We start from the raw sequence: 20,155 nt of genomic DNA on the forward strand, positions 1-20,155 counted from the left end.
TGGACCTTCTGACCTCTGAGGGACTAAGTCTGGTTGGTCTCTCAGCCTCTCCAGGTGGCTGGGACATCAGCTTGTGGTGGGTCACAGTATAATCAAAGTTTTGCACAGGTCTTTCTGTGCACCCGTATTAGTGCTAACATTTAATGTACAAATTTCTGAGTATAAAATGTGTCATTTCACTTCAAGTTAGGGGTAAAAGGAACTTTCATTTAGTTCTACTGGAGGCGAAAGAGTGTTATAAGAGCTAGCCTTAAAACCAATCACAGTGGCATACAACTTTGCTGAGTCAGTGCTGATGTATTTTCTTGGAGAGAGAAAAACGGTCTAGCTATAGCCAAATAACTTACTTGAAACTTTGCCTCCCACACAAACTAATAAGCAATCCTAGATGGGTTTGACACTTATACAGTATAACTCAAGATGTTCCTAAATCCATGTACCTCCCTTTTCAGCTTTGTTGCTCAACCGCCTTTCTCTTAGGACTTTCTTCTGGTTAGCTTTGCAACAGTGGTAGTCCTCAATGCACCCGGTTAGGCCCTTAATACATCATTTGGTAAATGTGTTTCAATTTTCATAAACCGCCTACAGGATTCCTGGAGCCACCAAGAGGGGGTCCTGAAACACAGTTGAACTGTATTTCCAGGGAGCTGGAAAGAGCCATGGGCAAATTTCTCATCAAGAAGTAACAAGGTGGGGACTAGTGAGAGCTGGAAGGAGGGAGAAAAAGAAATCTCAGCTTCTGCAAATACAGGCAGCACAATTTTTTCTAGTACTGGAACAGGGCACATAAAATGCAAGGCACTACATTTCCTTCCATCTTCTGTGTTATGAATAATTAGATTCTCAGCTAGGATGTGGTAAGAAGTACATCTCCAACACCAGCGATGATCCCAACAATTCAATGTACAAATCATCAATTGCGATGGTCTGCAATTACCAGTACGAGGACGAATTGTTCCAGCTACAGATACCCCTTCAGACTCATAACAGGCTAACCAAGTAAACGCATGGTTTTGACAGAAGAGACAAAAACAATCTTCGCAGTGTGTGCTGCGGCGTGCAGTCAAGCTGGTGTGTGAGCAGGGGTACGAGATCGACTCACGGTGCTTTCAGCCCACACTGCCTGCCCCAGCTGTCCCTGTTTCCCGAGCTCTGCTTCTGCACAGGGACAAGTGGGGCTGCGGAGGACAGAACAGGACAACACTGGGAGTCATTATCTTGGATAAAACCAAAGCAACACCCCTCAAATGTAGTACTTTAACAACGAACCCCCTTGAAACAAGCTTCAAGGTAATTATGTGGGGGTGGGGGCAGCAGGGGCTGGACGGGACATGGGGATGGGATGAGACACCCAACCCTAAAGTAAACCCCCAGTCCTAACAGTTTAAGAAAAGAATAGGAGGGAAAGGCAGAGGCAAGCTGACAATACACCAGGAAGACCGCAAGCCAACAAAGACAGCACATCCCTTCTGCTCCTGAAAGACTTGGACATGTTTGGCCTAGCTGTGTTGACCTCCTGTATTCAGAGCGCCAATAAAAACATTATTTCACCTAGCTGTAGTTACTGCCAGTTGCTTAAACTTCCCATAAAAAGTTATGTCCTTATTTCAGAGCAGGCTGTGATCGCTCTCGGGGGACCCTGAAGTTAAGCAAGGGTGCTACGACTTCCACACCCAAACCCTGAACTGGAAATGCCACCAGGCAGAGTGGCAGCTCTCCCACAGGCAGAAAAGATATGTCAGGAGGTTGCATAAAAGCCATTGCTGAGAGTGATCCCCCCTCTGGGACAAAGCCTGGGCATGTTGCTAATGAAAAAGGCACTGAGGCAAAGAAACAGACACTGTTATTTACTGAGAAAATCACTTGAACACAGAAAAACAGTTAAATTGTAGCAGCTTTCTGAAATATACATACATTTCAATGAATATTCCCTTTTTCTAACATTGCCACTGAAGCTGAATCCCACTCCTACATTCTTTCCATGTGGGAATAGTGTTTCTCTAGTGTAATTAATAAATTAAATAAAAACAAATATGCAGCTATAAACTCAGAGAACTCAGTTTTCTGGCAAAAAAATTGGTGCAGTTTCACTGAAGTCAGATTACTTAAGTTTACAAAGAAGAACCCAAACTTAAACATTTCACCATTAACACATCCAATCGCCACAAGAATTTTGCATAAGTGTGGAACAAAACATTTAGAAAGTGATTAAATGGCAAAAAACAGAGTATCTATAAAATGCCCATTTACCACCGTTCAACTTGTCATGCTCACTACTGTTTTAATCTCAGAATTTTTAAGAAAAGTTCTTCCTTTGTGGACTCCTGAAATTCATTGTTATCCTGTTTTTGTGATATTTCCCATTTAAGTTAGTTTACACTTCCTCTAGGAACAGAAGAGGCAGTCAGATCACCTGCTGTTCTGAGATGCCTACAATACTTGAGCACAATGGGGTGAAACCAGGACAGAAAGTTAGCCCAATTCTGAATTTCCTGGCTTTGTATTTTTAGTGGGACCTTTCACATAATTTTAATATCCCCATAGGTAGCTGTGCATGCTCTCAGAAAAACACACATGCACATACACACACTCTGTACATGTTCAGGAAGAAAGCTGTAAATTCTAGCACTAAAAGTTAGGATTATGCGTGCCAGTGTTGGTTTTGAACGCACAATGGTACAGTTTCACAGAGCACCTCTAGATTAATTACATATTGTAATAGGATTGCCCCCTGTGCGGAGAATAGACTTGCTCTCAGAGCAGACACTACTGTCTTGTGAGAAATGAAGAAGGCAGGGGTCCTATGGAATCTGAAGCTAAGCAAAGATAAAGAACTGCAGAAAAAGAAATTATGGATTCACAGTTCAGTCTGATTAATGTTGCTATGGAAAAATGAATAAAAAGCCTGCTTTCTCCTGCAAGTTCTGAAAAGGTGCTTAGAAAGTCACTTAACTCAAGGTTTTCATTTAGTCACTGCTGCATATTCCTCTGTGTGCTTGACTACCAAGCCTTCAGATGCAAACAGATGGGAGTTTTATTCTGAACATCAACCAATCAATCAATCAATCAATGCAGACTTTATTTTTTTTTTAATGCCTTAGTTTCTCACCCCAAAAGAACGGTGATAAAATGACAACATTTTACAGGAATTTGAGAAAGTTAAGTACCTTGATATTTGTGAAACAATGAGACAGAAGTAACCTGGAAGAGTCAAAAAGGGATGAAATCACTCTCAGTGCAAGGCTTGGAGAGTGGCAATGAAAGGAGCACAGAGTAAATCTGCTCTCAAAGAACTCCTTTCTTACTCTCTTCCCCCAGGGATTGAACATCTAGTGAGTCAGGTGAGAACTCTCCATCCTGTGCAAGGAATAAGGAAGAGGGAGCCTGTGGGGGGAAAAACAAAAGTGCAAACAAGGACTTTATCAGAACACATAGGCACAAGTTTGAGTTAAGTCTGTGGAGGTACCCCTCATCCAGTCATTACACAATTTTTGAGCTAATCAAGTTTGCAACATTCCTTTCCCCCTCCTTTCATAGTTTTCAGGACGTACTCACATTTACCTCATTTTTTATGCCCACACTAATGTCTTGGGATGGTGAGGAAGACTGTAACTGCCTTGGCCACAGAATTCTTAAATTTCCTGCTGCAGTTTAGAACCCACTTCCAAAACTGGACAAAACTGAATTTTAAATAGTTCCCCAGTGCACACTGAGGAGTTCGTCTCTCAAAGGGCAGTTTATCGAGGGGCTCGAGGAGCAGGGAGGGAAAGCGCTGAAATTTAACCCTGAACCCCATGTGAACCCAGGGACTGGGACTGCATATTTTCCACTGTCCTGCCATCTGCTGCTTCACTGCACATGGTAATCTTTGGCAACCCCACTGAGAGCTGCCTGGGCTATGGCTCTGTTCAGACAGGGTGTAGAAAGAAAAGACACTGAGAATGTCATGGCTGGCTGACCAGACTACTGAGATCAGAGAGATTATGCCTCATTTGCTCACCAAGCCCTGCCAAAAGCAACACCATTTAACTGCAGGTACTCAAAACCCAACAGGCATGTTTGAAGGAATTCTAGGCTTAAAAAGAGGACCATTCATAATGTGCATTTGTTGGGGATGCTGTAGCTACCACCTTTTGGCAATTATTCATGAGAGTTTTAAAAGAAAGTTTACAGTGCCCGGCATTTCAGACACAAGTGATATCTGGCAGAAAGTATTATACCTGATTTACAGGGCACACAGACCTGGAAGATCACTGAAGGCAGGAATAAACAAAAAGGGACCTAATAGCCCAGCAAACAGAGATAAACGGAGAAAAAACATAGTTGTTACTTTAAAACAGCTACAGTCTGTTTATCTCCCGGCTGTGAAACGCTGCACAGTATGGGAGTGTGAGGGTTTGGTACTTACATGCATAACCTTCATATGTCATCTCATGACAAGGGACCTCCCTTGAGCTGGAGCCAAATCTACATTTGTTCCCCGGAGCACCCCCATAGGCTCCAGATACAGCAGGCAAAGAATCAGCTCTCAAACTCTGATTTCCTCTGACCACACTCTTCTGAATAAGGACCCCAACCCTTTCACTGATTACGTACCACATGTTTACCCACAGAATTTACTGACTATTTTAAAATGATGACTGTAAAAGCTAAGGAATAGTTCAGAAGTGTCTTAGAGCTGCTAAGAGATATTTTCTAAGGGTGTTAGACCTGCAAGAAACTTACTGTAGGATTTTGAATCATATCATGCTGACACCAACCGCCTGTTATTAACATATCTCCCTCATCCTCCCTGCTTCTGCCAGAAGTACTAGAAATGAAGATGTAACTGTATATGTGTCTACAACAACATCCTGCCCTATTTCTTCACTCAAATGCTGATCTTGGAAATGACAGTGCCTTCTCTCATATCTGCTTGGGAAAACAAAGGCACTTCACTAAGATAAGCTTCTCCAGGGGCTGCAGAACTGTGGCTGGCAGATGTCAGGGTTGACAAATGTTCTTCTAATTGCAAAAGGACACTACGAAATTGTCCTCTGACGTGGAATAGACAGTTGCTGTCACCCTTTCTTCTTCCCTGCTGCTCTACTGCCTCCACTCTGTCTGCCTCACAGGGAGATTGGAAAAGGGACAGAAAAAAGCCACATAAGAGAGGAAGAACCGGCATCTTTTTCCCAGCTCCAGCTGTGTGGGAGCCAACAGGTTCCGCTGTTTTGATGATTCCAGGACCCTCGCATCTCATTTCATCCCGGCTTGACAGAAGTGCACAGCAGAGGTGGGAATGGCCTGCAGACTTACAGAGGGAGCTTCTGAAATCCTTAAGCTGTTCCCACCTAGAAAAGGCCCTTCTTTCTGAGAGCTGGAGTCAAATAACCTCTGCCCCAACCTCTCGTCTGTAGGTTCTGCACCCAGGCAACCGTCATGGCTCGCAAGGGAGTTTTGCTAGTACTGAGCTTTGTAAACAAACGTCAAGGGAGGAGCAACGTCTTCAAATCAGTAAGGCAAAGAGATCAAACATGCTTTCCGCGGTATTTTTCTTTTGATAGGAATGCATAGGCTGAAAAGAGTAGGTTTGAAGTTAAAAGCTACACATTAACATTCTCAGTTTAAACTGCTTCTCTGCTGCTAAACTCCACTGATTCAGAGCTCTCCACTCCTGCTCTCCTTCTTGACTCATAACCTCAGTGACAGCCACAAAGCCGGGCAGAGCCACTTCATAAAATGTACTAAATGAAGCAACTTTTAATAATAACAAGGACTGGCAGGTAGCCATGTTAGAGGAGGAAAGACCTAGTAGGAATGTCCTGCAGCATAAAAGTCTCTGTTGTTCTCATTACCGCAAAGGAAGAAAATCTCTTTAAACGCTTTTGATTCAAATGATCATTTGACAGAAACGACGGACAAGACAAATGGCTGTAAAACAAGGCAATTGGATTTCCTACCGCTACAATATCTTACTTGGCTCCCATGACACAATTTCTCTGTTATTCTGCCTTGCCATGGTAAAGTAAACTTACAGGCTACCCAGAAAACAGATGAGTGTAATCAGTCCTTTATAAATTATATCCCTTCACTCAAGGAAAGCAAATAACTTTGCCTGCTCTATAATAACTGTTGCTAATACTTCATTTATTCTTTAAATTGTTTATAAAACACTTCAAGAGAGGTCAAGATGAGAGGGCAACAATAATTGGAGATTAAGGAGACTCTCTAAGTATTTTGCGCCTGTGAGTAAACACTTTGGCAATTGTTATGATACAGGATAGATCTACTAAAAAAAAAAAAAACAGCTTATTTATGATTTTCTTGAACATACATGTTATTTCATCTGACAGGGAGTCCTCATCTTTTCCACAGCTATTTCAATTCAAATTTAAGCAGCTGCAGAGTTGCCTGATGTCACATGATGGGCAAATAACAATAGACTTAACCTGGTCTCCTATGAAAAAAACCTAAAGGAACAATGAGCTGAGGGTAACTGATCTTCTTGTGAAGTTTTCTCCAAGTCTCCTGAGGAAGCAGGGGCTTTCCTCCTCAGAGACAGAGGTGTTAAAGCCCACAGAGTCAGGAACGGGCAGAACTGAGCCTGAAGGACAGGGATGTGAATTTACATGCAGGACTGGTGTCTTTGGGAGGGGTTTCAAAAAGAGGTTTTAGACAAAAGGGGCCATCATGTCCTTTTGCACTCCCTGTGGCATGGTTCTGCCCACTCTGGTTTTTGTTCTTCCCATGGCCATGCAAGGGCTAGCAGTGGTCACAGCACTGTTCTGGAAAAGGGAACTGTATAAACTCTGCAACGTCATCTCTTGAGCTGCTGAGTGTCACAAATGTGCAGATGCCTAATGAAGCTGAACTGTGACACATCAGTTAACACCAATCAATACCATCCACACTTTGGAAGCACTTATGGATAAAGTTATACTAAATTTTTAAACCCTCAACCCATTGGTTTATTTTAAAATAGTTAAAATACAGCACATCAGAAAAAAATGCTTCTTAGTCATGTTTCTGCATTGCCCAGAAGAGGTTGCTAAAGAAACCACTCGTGTCCCCTAACATCTCACCTGTCAGTTAAAAAGAAAACCCCAAACAAGTTGCTGAAAAAGAAAAAACAGTCAAATTCTGAGTAATTATATAGAAATAATAAACTTAAACATGACAAAAAAATTTGCTGAGGGATTTAAAAGTAGCCAGCACTACAGGCATATCGGCTTACTAAAATGAAGTTAAATACTTAAGTTATTCTCAAGAGTTTCAATGGAATTCAGTAAACAGTATTTTATTCATGACAAAGTACTCTCTTTACCCATTTTATATGATAAGGTTATAAAAATGCAGGTTCAAGATTCAGATTTTATATTGTCTCTCTTCCCCCCCCCCCTTTTTTTTTTTAACACCCAATTTTCCTTGATCTTCTCAAAGGCACAATGTCATGTGGATCTAGACACAAACACAAGCTCTCTCCTATCTACTTCAGCCTAGTACTAAATCCATACAGATTATTGCCACAATTTATTTTAATCCGAGTAAAATCTTTCTCCTTGAACCCACATATTCCTTGGCACTACATGTTAGTCAAACACTGCAGCACCGTACAGTGCACATGTCAGCCTGGGCTATACTACAACCAAATAAAGCAGTTTACCCAAGCAGAGTGAAATGCACAATGTAACTAAGCAGCACCAAATTTTGAAAAAGCTGTTTGGTTTTTTTTTTCCCCAGAGTCAAACTGAATTGAAAATTGTCTTAACTGCTTTTTTTTTTTTTTTTCGTAAAATGGGAACTGAACCACAACTCTTACCTGAACCAAAGTCTTTGTTGAACCTAACCCAGAACTGAACCAAGAAGAAAATACCTAATTATTGGATCAGAATAATTGTTTAACAGAGAATTTCCCAGAGGAAATTCCCTTACCACGTACCTTTACTTTTCAAAATTTTGTATTTTTCAGCTTGAACTGCTTCAGAAATACTAAGGAAGATAAATAATTATTGATCTGGCCAAACTGAACTGACTTGAGTCAGAGTCAAAGAAAAATCAGATCTGAACCAAACCATTTACTGGTTCTTCATGATGTTTTACTTTTTTTTTTTTTTTTTTAATTACTGGTATTTTTCAAGCGTCACAAGCACATGTTCTTGTACTACAGGAAACATAACTTTTCTTTCATTTTTAAATGAATTATATTAAACTTAGCAGTTTTCCCCACAAACATTATTTTAGAGTAAAAGGGAAATGAGGCTAAGGAAACATTTCCAGGTAGCTGCTGCTTACATAATTAAGTAGTTGACTAGTTCTGCTTTTAGAAGTAGGAATTATCAGGTCCTCTTAAAACCATTAACATTATGCTTCTGTCTTGAAAGCCTTCTGTAAAGTGTTCACCTGTTCAATATGTAAGCCTCCCAGTGCTTTGAAAAATCTGAATGCTCCTGTCATTAAACAGCAGGTTTGAAAATCTGATCAAGGCAACTGAGCTATTATTCACTTACTGTAATAACTTTCTTTTTAAAATCAATAGAACCAGACTTTGAGTCAGAGCCTGTAAGCATGAAGATGCCTCTGTAAGTGTTTGTAGGATCATGGCTATAATACTCTGTGTAATAAAAGGCAGAAACATTCAAAAAGAACTTACTGCATCATGTGGCTGCATATGCATTTCTTTCCAGATAGGCTACAGAATAATAAGAGGCCTTTCCCTTAATTGACTGAAGAGTAATGTTCTGATTTTTCCCCTCTTAGTACTCTAGAGGAAAAGCATATTTTTAAAAGTGTTAAATCTTTCAGAATTTTTTTATTCAATACCAAGTTTTTTATATTAAATATTAAACTACCTGATTTTAACCAGTAGAAACAACATTAAGTTTGAATGAACCCTCATGTACATTATCAATTTGGACAATTTTAATTTATTCTGCTTTTACAGCAAATTTTACTGAACTTACTAATTCTTTCACCAGACTTTCATGTACAGGCAGCCATTTTCAAGAATCATCCACATACACACACACATGCATAATTTTGGAAAAAATGAATGAACATTCCCTGATGACTCTGTGGGTTCTTCATGGGTGTTGATGCCTGGTTATCATTGTCTATAAATGTGATCGTAAACCAGATGATATCACCACACCACCAAACCCACAAAGAACCTGGAGAACCAAAGTGACAGAAGACACTTAACTTACTTGCAAGTAGACCAAAGTTGTGCAATAACTGCAGCACACTAATGAACTCAAACCCAGAATTGCTTCATCTCATGATTTCAAAACAAAGAGCTTATTTTTCCTTTAAGTGCAGTTTAAGATTATGATACTTTTCTTAAGAAAAGCATCATTATGAGACACAAGTAAAAATTTAATAACGACCTGTTATTTATCGGTTACTTTTCTGACACTATTTTGGCAATAGATCTTGGATTCACCAGCACAACAAAAACTGTTTCCAGTTCTTTAGTAACACCAGCACTTTCAGAACTAGGCAGCAAAGGTAGCATTTGCCTACTGTTGTTACATGAAATCAAGCTTTCAGGTTCCCAGCCTGAGTTACTGTTACACCAATCCTGCTCTGTTTTTCTTAAATATTGCATGGTCTGTGGGGACCATTAAATATGCTAAAAATAAAAGAATTGTATATGTGCTACACTTCTTTTTTTTGTGCAAAACTCAAACAAGAAAACAAGAAAAATGCCAATTATTTGTATTACATGCTCAGTTTACTCGTTAATGGACTCATTCACAGTAGCATCCTCACCTGAAGATGCAAACAAAACACAAACTAGCTGGTGTCCATTACATATGATTTAAAGAAATGGACTTGAGACTATGAGAGCATTAAAACTGTGTTAGAAAACAGAGTATCTGAAACTTGAGGAGCACTGCAAATAGAAACCATGAACTAGAACACAGCAAGGACAGTGATGCTAGACCATGATGAGCTGAAGGCAGAGACACTCTCCTAAATGTAGGAACACTAGCATTTCCATGAGGACACACCAAATATAAAAGAGACACATGGAGCCACCTTCTAGCCCAGATGCATGACAAGCACATACAAATTTTCACCAAAAGTCAGATGATTCAAATCACTACCTGGAAATCACAGTGTATCTGGACAGGTTATGGCCCAGGACACACAGTGGCACACCATTCTGCTACTCAGAAAAGAAGAAGTGCGTATACTGCCTAATTTTAGACCTTACAGAGGGCAGAGGTTTGTCCATGATACCTGAATGACTAGCCCAATAGAGCACAACAACAAATCACATAACTAGCACCAGTCTATCCCACTCCCCTGTTAAAGAAGGGACAGAACACTTCTGCCATCTCCTTTCTCTACAACATACCTAGAGGATGGCAAAAATCAATGCAAGGATTTGAGAAAAGGAAGTCACATTCCTGCTGAAAAACATGTTAAAATCAGCAATTACTGGCCTGATTTTCAATGACAGATGCATGCATTATTTATGCAAGCACATCGTGGAAAAAAGGAGTATTTGCAAACTCAAATGCCTGGTATGGTCACAGGATTGGCTTTGCTCAAGATTCAATGACACTTCAGCGTAAATGCTTAAAATGAAGTATATCACTGATACCATCCCTTACTAACAAAGTGCTTAACACCAGGGATAATTTTCAATTTACTCAGTTTTCAAGAATTACATAAAATTTGGGAAGTTTAAGGACTGTTTCTGATCTTTGAAGGTACACGATGTCTCCATTTATCTTGAAGAACTGCAATAACGGTAACAAGATCTTGTCTTTTTTTTTTTTTTTTTTTTTTTTTTTTTTTTTTTTTTTTTACAGTTTGCAGCAAATAGAAACTCAGTGTAAGTGAGAGCGTATAGCATACCAGGCAACTCAAGTACCCCTAATAGATGCCTATCAATGACTCACAATATGGGCATGAGGTGGGGCTGAGAAGAGAAAGGTGTCAGCAAGAAAGCACAAAGAAGATTTATAATTTAAAAGCAACTGTTTCAAAAAATTTTAAAAACAAATGCATAACAAAATGTTTCTCTGTGTTACTGATGTTTTTCTCATGTCAACTGGATTTGTTTTAAATCCAAAATGAGCTCTGAATTTTCCAGATTCACACTGCCTAGACTTGGGATTACTATAGGATTTATTTTAAAGCTTCTAGCAAATACTCTCAATCTGTCTATTGATGGATATTGATGCAATGAATAAACACCTTAAATCTCTCTGAATGTAAGGTTTTTAATATAAATGAGAAAAAAAGGATGTAAACTGGAGGTCTGAGTTACTTCGCTGGACAATTCTTTTACTACTTGTACATCTACTCACATTTAGTGTAATGAAATCAAGCTCTCGCCATCAAACCCAAAAATCTATCAGCATTCCTGCAGCATTTCTATAGCAGTGGTTCTCAAACTCACATGTGCTAGGGAAAAAATTAAGAGAAAGAAGAAAAACCATGATATTGTAATTCTCTCTGTTGGCTTCGTTTTAACTTGTTTTCCCATACCAAAGAGCAACCCTGAAGGGTTTCATGGGAAACTTGCTAACTGCGACCTACAACCTTTTGTTTTAACAGCTATCATTCTATAGGGGTGAGATACAATACAGATCAAAATATGCAACTGATATTGCAACACCTAAATAGCATGTGGTATCAGGTTTAATTACAATAAATACTTGTAAACTCTTTGAGAATACTCATGCTTTTGGACACGGCTTTCATTTGCTGGTTAGTGCCTAACAATTAAGTAGAAGATATAATTAAATTTTAAGTGTCTATGAAAGGCAAATCCTTGAAAAGGAAATATTTCAGCATGGTTGGCAAGGTGTGCACACAGCAACAGTGTGGGAAACACCTATAACTGACGGTATATACTGCTATAAGTCCTTGTAACAGAGGTTAAAATCTGCTCAAAAAAATACTTGCAGTTAGATGAACAAGACTGACACAAATCAGCAGTCTGTCCCACTTCTGAGATTTTCAGCTATTTCAAAGTGACACAGGTTATGTTTATAAATATAAAGCTTTCATGCACCCCCAAAAAGTACATAACGCATGTAACAGTCTGAAATCAAACTACCTATACATGCAGTGTTTGTCTGTGTGGTTTTGCTTCGTATTTTTAAACACGCCATTCTGGGAACTTTCAGTAAAGACTTAGTGCAATCAAGGCAGAAAAAAAAAAAAATTGTTCCTAAGTTCAAACCAAGCTCTGACTAAATGCACTAACCTTCTCTCTGACCTTGGATAAAGTAGCTTACCTTCCTATGACACTGCTATAAAATGCCACTATATGATGAATCTTATCAGAAATGACATCTGATTACCTTGCATTTCTCATTTATTTGTTTTTAGTTAATCCTGAAGATTTTACTGCATAATAATCAGTTGACATTTCCTTCTGAAGTGTTTTTTGAACCACTAATAGTGGAACTGTTTTGTTGTGAATTAGAGTCTCTCCTGTTCAGTTTCCCATATCTTAAATGACTGAGTGGGTTAATTTCAAATAACTTTCTTGGAACAACATGCACTTTTAATGGATCTACTTCTAAAATATTTTCTTAAATTATGCTAGGCAAACTAAGTAGAGTTCTAATGAGAGGGAACTGTTAGCCTTTGGGAGAGCTATTTTAAGGAAAACAGGATGCACACTGCTGAGAAAATGTTTCAGATATGAAGATGGGCCTGGTAAGTGTGGCAGTCACTGTATATGTACAAGCTGTGTCTATGAACCTGCTTTCAAGTTTCTGCACCTGGTAGACGATGCCCAAAATTTGAAGGTTGCAGAATAAGGCCTACAGAGTCTCACATACTTAGTAACATCTCTGCAGTGATACACTCTGAAGATGAGCTGTAAACAATTTCTAATGGTCGTTACTTCATACTCCCAGGGAATGTGGGCATCACTGATGTTGGGTTACATACTAGGAAGTAGACAAAACAGAATTACACTAGTATATTGCACGAGAAATGTATATATTCGAGAGCATTTATGTGAAGAATCATAGCAAGACACAAGTCTTCAGAAGTTCAGGAAATAATCATAGAATCATAGAATCATAGAATCGTTTAGGTTGGAAAAGACCTTTAAGATCATCCAGTCCAACCATTAACCCACACTACCAAGTCTACTCTAAGCCAATTCGTACAATAACAGTGAATAAAATACTTAGCATTCATTACTTACAGAATATCAACAATGTAAGATAGATTCATTTATGCAACATACCCCCTGCAATAATGATGTGACCTTTGGTCTTTGTGTGATTTTTTTTTTCCTTTCTTGCCTCTGACTATTTCAGAAAGACAATGACATTATTTAAATTTGAGGGAAAATGCAGGAGGAAATCTTAGTGAATCACAACACAATGAAATAATCATGTAGATGCAACTGCAAGAAAAAGTGGCTCAAGTGACAAAAACAAGAAATGGAGATGTAGTTGGCTGTGGCTGAGTCTCCACGTCTGGGGAAACTGTAACCTGCAATATGCTCTCTTGTCCTAGACTCTGGGTACACCTGAGCTATGACTTAACCATGCATTCAAAGGAGGTGTATTCCCCAGCTAAAGTGGTTTCCTTCAGAAAGGGTCTCATGCAGCAGCTTGGACTGAATTCCAACAGAGCCCTGGTCTGGGGGAGCAGTGGACTGGGGTGTGTCTTTCATGCATGGTCTCTTACCCCTCAGCTACTGGGGTGTGAAATGACTACTCTGTACCTATACCATCTCCTATACTCTGCCCTAATCTTCCAGCAAGGGCAACGGGATAACTTGGGTTAAACGGACTTCTGGCTGAAACCACTATGGCAGTTCTGTTCTTCTGACCTTCTGCAAACTCCACATTCACTTTAACCAAGTTTGTAAAAGGCAAGATATAAAACTCCCAATTCTTGCCTGTATTTCAGTTCATGTTCTCATTTATACATATGCAAAAATGCAGAATGGTCACATTTTCCATTGTGTTTTGCCTGGGGATAAATGAATGTAACAAAGGGGACAAAATAGGGAAATAGGCACCTAAACACATCGTTTCTAAAAACTTTGCTACAAGTTTGTGCATTAACGAAGCCATAAGAACACTACAGGTGAGATACATGCTCTGACCACTCAATTTCCCATTGCTGACTTCCATATCTTCCATAACATTTTATTTCAAAGCTTTGGGCTGATATTTCATTAGAGGAAAAAAGTCTGCAAATTCTTAGTTTAAGAAACTAACACTGATATCTGCTAATATAACTTGAGAAATGTTAAGAACTACATGGTAAGGTTTTCTAAATTTAGTAGTTTTGACATTTTGTAAATTGTGTGGATGCTCTGCTTTTTTTTTTTTTTTTTTTGAGATTAAAAAAACTAGTTGAAATTAATCATGGAAAATACCAAAAACTGTAATCTACTTTCTTCTCAACACAGTATAAGCCACAAGGGAGCACATGATTTAATGACAAAAAGATGCATCTGATAAGATAATAATTTGCTCAAGGAGAGATCTGGGTTGCGAATGCAGCTGTTCCAAAAATCTAAACCCACAGGCAAGAAATTGCTTAGTTTTTGTACGAGCTATATCCATAACTACTTAGATAAACTGGTGATAGACCCCAGAAAAGCACATCAGATAGAGAAGTGTAGAATCAGGGCTACTTCGAGATTGAGAAGAAAAAAAAGAAAAAAAATGAAGAGATGGTAAGGATTCCCACAAACTATCATTGCGAAGACTGAATCAAAAAATTTTCAGTAATTAGACTGTTCAACACAGCCTCTTCCTTCATCAGTGACTCATTTGAGAAAAATTTCTTTTTATATCCTGGTTCAGTTCATGTACATGACTGTTTCGTTCCCATACATGACAAGTTCCATGGCACTGACCTGGACTACTTGGATGCCCAAAGCTAAGTGCATGCAGAAATGTTCTCAACCTTCAGTGCTTATTTCAGAAGTCTGGTACTGCTTTTAAAACACAACCTCACAGAAGGAAGTCCACTCGTATTTTGGTGTGATTGTATCGCCTTCATATATCAGTATTGGCTAGTACTAGGAAAGTTACACTAGAAGTTTAAGATGACTTATTAGCAACATAAAAATTAGACAAATATCTCCATATATTGTGATGTGCTCTGATCAGTACTACTTAGTCAGTATCAGGTTCAACACCAGCAGAATTAACTGAACTCACTTATTTTGTAGTCAGATATTTTTCAAGGGAAAAACACAGGTACTTAGGTAAAATAGCAGAGAGGTATTACCTGGCAATTCTCTATTATTACAGTCAATATTACTGCAAATCCAACTGTACAAGTAGACCCTAGTGCCCACATTTATCCCCACTGACATTTGACTGTATGTGTAGATAAGAAAACACCTGCATGGATCACTTAGCAGGATCAGCCTCACAACAGGGAGAAAAAGCCAGTAAGAATGCATGTCTTCAGGACACTGCATGCTTTCTCTGTTGAAACATGCAAACTAAAAAGCATGAAATGATCTTGGCGGCTCTATAGCACACAACTGTCTGAGTAACTCCTTTTACATTGGCCATGGTACCTTGCCATCAAGTTTTCAATATGCTAGACAGACGATCCCTGATGATACTGGCCAGCCTGCATTCTCCTCATCCAGCAAGGAGTCAGCAAGACACAAGCAACACTCTGCTGACTTTTGCTATTCAGATATACCCATGGGTTCAGAGATTTTGTATTAAGTGAAAGAGACATAGCTTTGCACTGAAAATTTTACAGACTTACGTCTTTCACAGGCCTAAACTTACAAAAAGAGCACCAGCAAAAGCCCTTAGTGTTTCTAATGTTACTAGGTTGACCAAGCTCCTCTTGCACAGAAAGTGTGTAAGAAGACTTGCAATCAGCCTCCTCAGCCAAAGAAATGAGAAAGGGAAATCTGGCAGATGTTGGTTACATCTCTTTATAGGAGATACAGAAGAGCAGCTGTTACAGTAGGGATTGTAGGGATTTCTTGTGAAAGTCAGTAGCAGATGTCACCATCTGCTTCTGCCTTCTCTATGAAATAGAGGCAAAAGGGAGACTGAAAGCTTGTTAAAAAAAAAAAAGGTAACAACAAAAAACATAAATTCAAAAGATACCCAACATATTTACAGTGAGTAGGGGAACCTCTTGTCCCCGTCCCCCGGCAAACTTGTGATCCACAATAAAAGCAAAGAACACTCCCCATTCTCTTTAAATCATGATTTCTTTTCATTTTAATCTTACTACATGTACTTTGACAACATTCAGCCTGCAATCTAACACCTAGCCATTTCCTCCCCGGCTGAAAGAGATCACAGAAATGAGCAGTTGTATCCTTTCCCTCTGGCTATACAGCATTGGTCTGATGACAACTGCTTTACCAGGGTTGGTATCAGACAAACAAAAATTCCCTACTGAATGATCTACACTATGATGTCATGTGTGGAGTCAAAGTATTTATTACTTAGGGAAAAAAACCCCACCAACAAAAAACAAACAAAACTTCTGTTTCATTGTGTCAGGAAACATGCTGTACATGTTTGTACATCTTGGCAGATAAAGATCAGATGAGGCAAGCAATGAAGTGGTTAACCAAATCAGAAAGTTATCTCAGACATCCAAAGGCACATCTTGTAAACTTGAGAAAACTTCTTAACACAGAACTGAGGAGAAAAAAAAATATGGGAAGAAACAAATGACACTGTCAACATTTAGTCTGCTTTCTCACTCAGAAAAGAAGGTATTAGTGAGATCCAGCACCCAACAAAAAACCAGGAATCTTTCCAGTGGTGTAAAAAAGGCTTGGATCGAGCCCCAGCTTTCCTGAAAACTAGATTTGCTAATTGCCTCATTCTTCCACTGTCAAAACCGTGGAACTCACTGAACAGAAATACCTTGCCAATATTGCTATAGGGCAGACATTTCCATACTGGTTATACTGGGAGCCATGTTCAACCACCTCCAGCAACTTGGTGGTCACTACCTCCCCCATTTCATATCCCATAACCTTGTCTTGCAACAAAACAAAACAAAACAAAAATGCAACATCCTAGGAAAGTTTTTTAGGTTTTTTTTTGTTTGATTGTTTTTGGAAACAGAGGTCACCTTCTAGCTTATTACCACTGTAGAGACCATTTTGCTTTTCAGCTCGTGTCACATTTAGACAATAAATAAGCTTCAGAAATGGAAGATCCCATTCTCCTTTGGCATTGCATAAATCAGGAAACACTTGAGTTACACTTTCATCAATTTTATCCAGGTAACTGAAGAAATCAGCTTTAGCAAGGTATACTGCTAATACAGGTATTTTTTCCCAAAGCAAGCAAATTATGCTTATCTTGCATTACCAGACCATTACTGGAAATACTATGCCAGACTCTCAGCTGGCATAAATCAACATGACCCTGTTCACTTCGGTGCAGCTGTGTTGATTTATGTGAGCTGAAAAACATGTACTGGTCAAAAAGTGACTCTATCGTCTTATAAAACTATAAAAATGACTAAGAAATGAAAGGCGGTATGTATAATACAAAGAAAAAATTAGAAAGGAAAATACTACAGAAAGGCTCAAAGTAGAGGTATATTTTATTAAGATTAGTCTAACATAGCCACTCACTTTACACCATATGAGATTTTAGATAATATTCTCTGTTGTTACATACACATGTATCTCTTGAGTAGCCAAGTATTTGTGCAATTTAATAATGCTGTACTATTCCCAAATTAAGATGTAAGGCTCAGACAGTGGGCTCAACCAACCTGAAATTTATCACTGGTGTTTTTTGTAAAGTCACTGTGCCTGTCATAACATGAAACATCAGACTTAAAAGCAAGCCCACACAGCAAACTTAAGTGTTCAGATTTGCAGTATAGTGTCACATCTTAAGAACTACTCCCGTGATGGTCTTTCTCTTATAGAGCAAGATAAAAGCAGCAAATCAAATGAGCTTCTCAGTGCCAGCACTTCTCTCAAGCCTTGGTAATTTCAAGAAATAGGAAACCTCTCACATTAGACTTAAGCACTCTTTACCCTTATGAACTCTGCGTAGACTTCCTTACTATTATACAGGCTACATAAGATTAACTACTGGTGCTCCTTTCTGAGTTAAAACCAGGAAGGCTAAGGAGAAGAATTGGTATTCTGAAATAAGAGGTGTATATTCCTAAATTCCTTTCTCAAGGAAGCATCTCTTGGGATTAGACAGCTCGCATTTTCACTAGGCTCGTATATCACTGCCCCAGCAGTGTAATATCTGAACACTATATGAAGAGAGATCACGAAACAAACTCTTTACAATTGTGTGTTCAATTCAGCCTCAGTGACCAGCTGCTACCAGCCACTGGGCAGACAACTGCAATTCATCATCCTTCACTATGAGTACTGGTACTTCACCTACAAATACTTCTGTGTTTGATCACAGTCCACAACACAGGCTGCCAGGTACCAAAAATGCATTCTGCTCATCCTTACCATTGCCTTAGTGTAACATACCTCATGGGTCCCTGCCTACAAGAAATACTAGGATTAGTCCCTTCACAGTCTTTCCCTATAAATACATTCACTGTAGGAAGCTTACAGAAATTTTCGGAAGTATGATTGAACACTTCAGATATGGGGAAAAAATATGCACTGTCTGCCGGGACAGATCAACTGTGCACCTCAGCAAGTGGCACTGCCACAGCCTTCTGCCCTCCACTGATTCCCAGGCGTTATGTTTTGTGTGGACAAGAGGCACTTAGTATCACCATCAATGGGATATTGTATTTGATCAATTCAGTGTAACACTAAACCAACTGGAATAATGGTATGTAATATTGGAAAAAAATATGTATTGGTGTATTTAGGTATTCCCAATCTCTGAAATCAATAGAATTTAAAAAAAAAAAAAGGCCAAACCATAAGACATTTTAAAACTTCTGTGTATATTACCAACTCTGTACAGGAATTAGAAATCCCAGTTAGAAATCCTCTTTTCCTCCCAAAGTGCCTTTGCAGTCTTCAAAAACATTAGGAAAGTGATGAATGTCCATTGAGAAACAACCTCAAAACTACTTTTCTTCCATTTTCTTCTCTGTACAGATTTTCAGACTTTCTCCCATAAAAACACTAAGCAAATGGCATTGGGCTGTGGTTACAGTTGGTTCCATGGCATGTACATGTACTCCTGCTAAGGTGAACAGAGCCAATCAAAACCATTTTTAAGACAAGATTCCTGTTCATGGCATAAGGGGTTTAAACCTGCACCCAGTACATACACACAACCAAAAGTACAGCTTGAGACTTCAAAGCATAGACTTGAGTTCCCCACGGGGACATTAAATGTGTTGAAAAGAGACTTCAGCTTGGAAGCTCCACTGCAGCAGTGTCAAAGCTGGAACAAATGTCAGAGGGATCAAAATACAACAAGCACTGAAGTTTTCCTCCTTCCAAATGGCACAAGCCTATAGAGAAGCAGCACAAATGGTGAATGTGTTCCTATAATTTCCATCTCATCTCGTAGCTCCTTAGTGTTACTAGAAATCATGCGAAGCTAATATTTGTCATTGCATAGTCCCTCATTCTTTACGTTGGTCAGAATATTTTAATTGCGTAATGGTAACTCAGAGCAATTTGGACATCAGCTTACAGTGCTCCAAGAATATACTGCAGTGAACTGTTTAAAAAACACAAAGTATTAGGACTTCAAAATGAAACAATCTAGTGAATTTGATTCTCTTTTAAATTTGAACTTGTAGTGTCATCTGCCCCAGTGAAGTGATGCACCAACTTCTACCACCAAGTATTTGATGCACCACTTACTCTAAATGCTGCCTACTCGGTGTACTATGAGGTTTTGCAGTTGTGACACCCAAAGACTGAAATCAATATTTAAAACCTATTGACACCAACACGTTTTTTCTCTTCTTTTCTTTTTTTAAGCAGAGTTGCAATTATGGTCTATTTTATATTTGTAAGTATGATTAAAATTATTATATTTTGTGCCAGGCTATAATTTAGATAATTGCATTCCTGTAAAACTTGAATTTATTTTTCATTTAGAAACAGACCACAATAAAAGGCTTCTGCACTGAGAATCCAGTTTTCTGTGTTAATTTGAAGTTTAATTTTAGAGTGTTTTCTACAGTCACAGTACTTTAAAAAGGGCAGAGGGAAACTGTCATTGTATAATAGACTTTTAATCAACCGTGGACTCTTACTCAA

The 20,155-nt window shown here is 38.9% G+C and overlaps 1 protein-coding gene across 1 annotated transcript in view; it reads right to left on the reverse strand.

Moving 5' to 3' along the window:
- GMDS (GDP-mannose 4,6-dehydratase) overlaps positions 1 to 20,155 on the reverse strand; it is a 435,214-nt gene that overhangs the window by 237,229 nt on the left and 177,830 nt on the right.

The sequence above is a fragment of the Pelecanus crispus genome, chromosome 2 (genome assembly GCF_030463565.1).
Source record: "Pelecanus crispus isolate bPelCri1 chromosome 2, bPelCri1.pri, whole genome shotgun sequence".
Lineage (NCBI taxonomy): Eukaryota > Metazoa > Chordata > Aves > Pelecaniformes > Pelecanidae > Pelecanus > Pelecanus crispus.